A 6,706-nucleotide genomic window follows, 5' to 3' on the forward strand; every position below is an offset into this window, starting at 1 on the left:
CTACTGAGGCGTTCGGCCCATTCCACAATAGACAAACACATTCAAATAGTCAAATCAAGAATTCATCAAGGAGCAATTATTCAGCAAAAGGCAACCTTCTCTTTTAAAAGTCAAGAAATGATGTCTAGCCTTTTAGAAATTTATTTATACGTTCGATATGTTTTAAGCATTTTTAAGTTGACAACAAGGTTGCAAATTACAAGTAAAGCATATTTTTGGGCCCTAGACTACCCGAACTTAAGCATAACTATAGCTACGCAAGGACTCTCGTCACCTCGTGCGTAAGTAGACCCCACAAATAGGAGCACTTATCCAATTAATTCATCTATGGGGACAATTCCCTCTTACAAGGTTAAAAAGGAGACTCACCTCGCTCCGAAGCCCACTTTCCGGTCCAAGATTATGCTCAACCCTCAATTCGGTCCAGAACAATCCAAAACTAATGAAATAGTGTATAAACTAATCAATACACGTTCAAAAATTCATATTCTAACTATTAAGGTGATTACCCAACCCTAAATGTAAAATTCCTAAAATTCACCCCCAGGCCCACGTGCCCGGATTCCGAAAATTTTTGAAGAAAGTTGTTACCCATAACCTTATGAAGTAAAATATATGATTTTTACCAAATTCCATAACCAATTTCGTGGTCAAATCTCATTTTTATACAAAACCTAGGTTTTCATCTAAACCCTTGATTTCACCAATTTTTACATGTTAATCTATCCATAATCTATGTATTAAACTCATGTTGTGTAGAAATTACTTACCTCAAAGTGCTAAGTCAAAACCCTCTTCCAAAGGCTCCAAAAATTGCCCAAATCCAAGACACAAAACTCAAAAATGAGTAAAAAGTGGCTGACTCCCGTTTTTAGGCATTCTGCCTAGTCAAGTCGCATGTATGAAATGTGATTTGCCTGATTTTCGGGAAAAAATATGAACTACTACTAACCTTGGGTCAACAGACTATAACTTTGTGTACATATGTCCAAATAATAACGTCGAAATCATGAATCGCACCCCAATTCAAGCTTAATGAACTTTAGAACTTCAAACTTCTACATTCGATGCCTAAACCTATCAAATCACGACTGATTGATCTCAAATTTTGCACACAAGTCATATTTGACTTATGGACATACTCCAACTTCTGGAATCAGAATCCGACCCTGATATCAAAAAGTCCACTTTCTGTCAACCTTCCCAAAAACCTTCAAATTTCTAACTTTAGCCAAATGACTCCAAAATAACCTACGGACCTCCAAATCCACTTCCGATCACGCTCCCAATACCATAATCACCATACGGAGCTGTTCCCGGACTCGGAATCCCAAACGGACATCGATAATACTGAAAGGCACTTCAACCCCAACTTATAAAATTCTTCCAAATATACTAACTTCCACAATAGGCACTGAAACGCTCCCGGGCCGTCCAAAATCCGATCTGGACATACGCCCAAGTCCAAAATCACCATACGAACCTAATGGAATATCCAAATCCTGATTCCGTGGTTGTTTACTCAAAAATCTAATATTAGTCAATTCTTTTAACTTAAAGCTTCGAAAATGAGAATTATCTTTCCAAATCAACTCCGAACTTCCCGGAATTCAAATCCGACCATGCGTACAAGTCATAATACCTGAAGTGAAGCTGCTCATGGCCTCAAACTACCGAACAACGCGCTAGTGCTCAAAACGATTGGTCGGGTTGTTACATTCTCTCCCACTTAAATATACATTCGTCCTCGAACGTGCTAAGAACTGGAATTGCCCGAAATCACTGTTTAACACCTCGCGCACCTACTTGTGCTACCAAAACTCAGTTGGGCACATTAGCAAGAAGGAAAGAGAAGCAAAACACAATTCTAGCTACACAAATAGTCAACACCGTAAGCTCCCCGGCAACGGCGCCAAAAAGTTGATCGCGGCAAACTCAACCTTACACAACGGTAGGAGGAGCGGGCGCTAATACTTTTACCCGAATAGTGGTATCGGGGTCAATTTCCACAGGGAGCTTGGAATGGAGTTGCGTATTTGTTTAGACTAGGAATGCGTGTTTGCTCCTAATTGTACTTCTACCATTTTTTGGGTTTTTGTTTAATCACTACTATTATCAACTACAAGTTTAAGCTAATTTATGCTAAAAGGGTATGTTCTAAGTTGTGATTAATATAGAGAAAGGCACTAGGGTCGTGGCATCACCTAGGTGGTTAACTAACGGGTAGAGGTTACTAATTAATAGATTGACATATTTGAGATCAATGTTATAACCGTGCACATTTGTACTCACTCTCACACCTCTCGGTAGAGAGAGCGATTTTGCCCAATTGACTCTCTCGAGATCAATTGGGTAGGCCAATTAGACCAAGCAACTAGGGTTCAAGTAGGGTGATTACTCTCTCGAGGTTTAACCCGTTAATTAGGACTACCATTTCTCATGGATCCACCCCAATCTCTTGTTGGGTCAATTCTGGGGTCATAGACTCTCTTTCTCAAGAAAGGTCAAGACCCAGTAAGCTAGAATCAATGTTTGCAACCATCAATCCTTAATTAAACCATAAAATTAATCCAAATAACAAACACCCAATATCAATCTATCAGTAAGAAGTAACACCCATTAATTACCCACACTAGGGTTGAGCCACAACCCTAGCTAATGGGCTTAGCTAGACATAATTAAAGCAGAAAATGAAGAAATAGAAGATGAAACAACCATATTAATTAATTTCTAATGCTAAACTACAATAATCTATGATGAAACTAAGCTAAAAATGCCCAAGATAGGCCAAAACTAAAGTCGCATGAGTGCAACAACTGTCAGTTGTACAAAACTTGACCTAAAAATGGTAAAATATTCTATTTATAGTGGGCTGGAAAAACTGAACAAAAATGCCCCTGCGGGGTTAGTGCGGACCGCACAAAGATGGCACGCGGCCGCACTGGGTTGCTTGACCTCTGAATCTTGCTCTCTGAAAATGGTGATGCGGACCGCACAAAGTTGGGGTGCGGCCGCATGAAAACTGGCACGGACCGCACAAAGTTGTTGTGCGGCCGCATGAAAAGTTTTGCAGCTTCTCTGAACTTCACTGATGCGGGCCGCGTGACCATAGAGTGCGGCCGCATGGGGGGGAGGAGCGCAGGCCGCATGAAGTTGGACGCGGCCGCATGGTTTGCTTCTGGAATATAATACTCTCTAAACTTATTGGATGCGACCGCATAGCAAAATTGTGCGGCCGCATGAGTGAGACGCGGGCCGCATGAGTGAGATGCGGGCCGCATGAATTGGGACGCGGCCGCATGGGGCATGGCTTGTAAGTTCACAGTCTCTGAACTTCTATGGTGCGGTCACATAACATGATAGTACGGTCTGCACCAAGTTCTGAATGTCTTCACTCTACTGATCTTTGGCACTTGAGCAGGTTTCACTCCAATTTGAGCCGATCTTTGACGATTTGTCACTTTATAGCTCAAACCTGCAATCAAGTGCAATCTGTAAGCTTTTTGGGACTATTTTGTAGCAATTTACACTCAAAGCGCAGGCAAGTATGTGTATAAAACATGTTAAAATCCTACTTATCAACTCCCCCAAACTTAAACATTTGTTTGTCCTCAAGCGAACAAAACAAAACCCAACCCTCAAAGGCAACATCCAAGCAATTTTAGCTTATCCTAAAGTAACCTCAACAAGCGTCAATTGGGACTAACAATTTCCCTCAATGCGAATGCATCATTAACACATTTAAACTTTGAAAGCTTGTGGATCAAGTGTGACACAAGAGCTTCAAGAGTTGACACATTTCATTAAAGAACTTTTCTCAATTACCTTGGCCATTGTGGAACCCAAACTCAAACACCCTCAACTCTCCCTAAGCGAACCTCACCTTTTTGAGTATTATCACACAAACCGAGGTTGATGGATTTCCACTCATCTCTCTCAAGGAAGAGGCCACAAGTCCGGCTCTAAGTACCATATGCTTGCCCCTTATGTAAGTATCCACTAATGTAGGTTTCCTTCAACTCAAAATCATGTAGGGCTTTTATGGAGTCATTGTGAAGGCTTTTGGGTAAGGGTAGGGCATAGTTTTGTTCAAGTGGGTTCAATCTTCCCTTAAGAACTTCTTTTGATTCATTTCGGCACACTTTCTTGACTCATTTGAGTATTCACTTCTTTTTCAAGGGGTTAGAGAGACACATTGTCACTCTTTTTCATGCAATTCAACACATTTCTCTTTTTTTACTTTTTCCACACCCTTTTTCACTTTTGTTTTCTTTGAATCCCCTTTTTGACCTTATTCAATTGGGTCTTTCTTTTTGTCTTATCTTTTCTTTTTCTTTTTGCTTTTGTACCTTTTTACCACATTATTTTCTTTCTTGTCTCCCCCCCAAACTTAGATATTTGCCATCTACTCAAGGGAAGATTTGGGTGCCACGAGCGGGTATCGTTAAGAACGGGTATAGGCTTGTAGCTTCGGTTCTTGAAAGAAGAAGGTTCAAGGCTCAAAAGGGTTAACTATGGATCATTTCATTGGTAGGTCATGGAATTTTTCAATCTTAGCATTTTGGATCAAGGAGAGCCTACAATCACTTCTCAAGCCAAATTTCACCTAAGATTTTGCCTCAACAAACATTCGGGACAAGTTCTAGATCATCGGCTCGGGACCTGGACTCGCAAATCGAATTCTCACCACACACACTCAAGGATTGCTAGTCGAGTCGAGGGCCCACAACGACCTTAGTTACGATTCAAGCGCATAATGATTCAATACGACCACATGATGACTGTTTTGTCAACACAAGAGTCTCAAGGCCACAACTTTCACCATCCTAAGCACAACATTATGTCTTTGACCATGGGATCAAAGGCAAATGTGTTAGGCCCAAGTGAAGCTTTGCCTGAGGTATCCTTGACTGCAAAACTTGAAAATAAAAAAAAATGAAAAATCAAAAACGGACTCAAACCCTTAAGAAGGTTGTCACGCCATCTATCATTGGGAAGAGCCACCCGGTTCGCACAACACTCTACCCTTGGAAAGAACCATGGCATTAAGAAAACCAAGGGCTTATTGCAAATGCCAAAACAAAACAAAAAGGCTACGAGCTTACTATGAAGCTACAAACGAAAAATTTTAACGAAAATAAAAAAACCGAATGAATATGTACAATAGGGGAGTAGAATATACAACGGGGGGAATGAATATGTACATAAAGTAGAAAAGTAACTAGAATGAAAAGTTATATACAGGCCAACTATCAACTAGCAACATAAGCTAAGAATCAAATAAATATGTACAGTCATCCCAAATGTATCAACCATCAAAATACAAAATAGTAGGGCGCACCCCCACGAATAAAAGCTGGCATTGTCCCCAATGCCAACTACCAAAATAAGCATATAAACAGAGAAAGGATATAGAATGGCTCCTCAAGCCTGATCCGTCGTCATGGGCTGATCAGTGCTCCCCTGGTCCTCTGTACTGGCAGGAACCTCAGACTGGTTTCCGGCCTGGTACTGCTCTGTTTCTGGGATAAGGGTCGGGTCATGGACCGGCTGAACATCTGGTGGAGCACTGGAAGTATCCTTCTGAACCTGTGCTACCTCTATCACAACACCCTCAGTGCTAGGAAGCTTCCTCTTCTTCCTTGGGTGCCTAGGCTCCTCTTCCTGCTGTGGCTCCGGTACAACTACTGATGGTGGAGGTGCTGACTCATCAAAGAACAAGTCTAAAGGTAGTTGGTCTGCCTTTAGCTTGTCAACCTCAGCTCGGAGCTCCTTCACCTCATCCTTGGATGCCCGGGACTTTCTCATCTTTTTATGTTCTCGGGCAAGCTCCTTTAGAGCTTTGCCGTGTGCATCAACTGCCTTTGTCAAGGCAGCCTGAGTAGCCAAAATCTTCTCCTGGTTGGCCAGGAGTGTCTTCAATGTCTCCTCAATGGACTGAGGAATCTCAACTGTGGCTGGAACAGACTGGGCCGCAACTGTGGTAGCCAAAGTGGACAACTTGGATATCGAGACTGACATCCAGTTGTTCAAACTGGCCAATGTCTTTACTAATTGCTGGTCCGTGAGGGGGTTGGATTTGGAGGTGGGAACCACTGGGACAATTGAAGAACTGGGACCTGCAGAGGAGGATGGGATGTCCGGAACAGTAGTGGCAGCGGGAGTGGGTGGCTCAACAGAGGCTTCTACCACAACTGGCTCCTCAGACTGGCCAGTCGGGGTAGAGGTGGATGATTTTCCCTTCTTATCCCCCTTCGGGTTTTCCGACCCCTAAATATTAAACCATGAGAACGGGGACACCGGCCGGACTTCAACATAGAAGGGGTATTTTTTACCTTTGCATCTTCAAAGTACATTGTGAGGGTGTTCGGGTAGGGGTAGTTTCTGTCCGTATCAATGCCAATGGATGTGATCACACTATACATAACATTCCCCACATTGATGGGGAAACCTACCATGATGGACGCAATGAGAACCGCTCGGGCGATTGGAATGGTTTGGTCATGGGACGAAGGGTCCAACCTGTTGCATACAAACGTTAACCATCCTCTCGCCTCAAAATTAAGGTCCTTTCTAAGTATTTTCTTCCCCACCTGAATCCATTCCGGAATGGTACCCGGCTGAGCTAAGAACTGTGCCACCCAAGGACGAGCTTCCTCTTTCAACGCTAATTTCTCTCTGTACAAAGCGTCATTCTCCTCGTTGA

Source organism: Nicotiana tabacum, chromosome 5, assembly GCF_000715075.1.
Source record: "Nicotiana tabacum cultivar K326 chromosome 5, ASM71507v2, whole genome shotgun sequence".
Classification (NCBI taxonomy): domain Eukaryota; kingdom Viridiplantae; phylum Streptophyta; class Magnoliopsida; order Solanales; family Solanaceae; genus Nicotiana; species Nicotiana tabacum.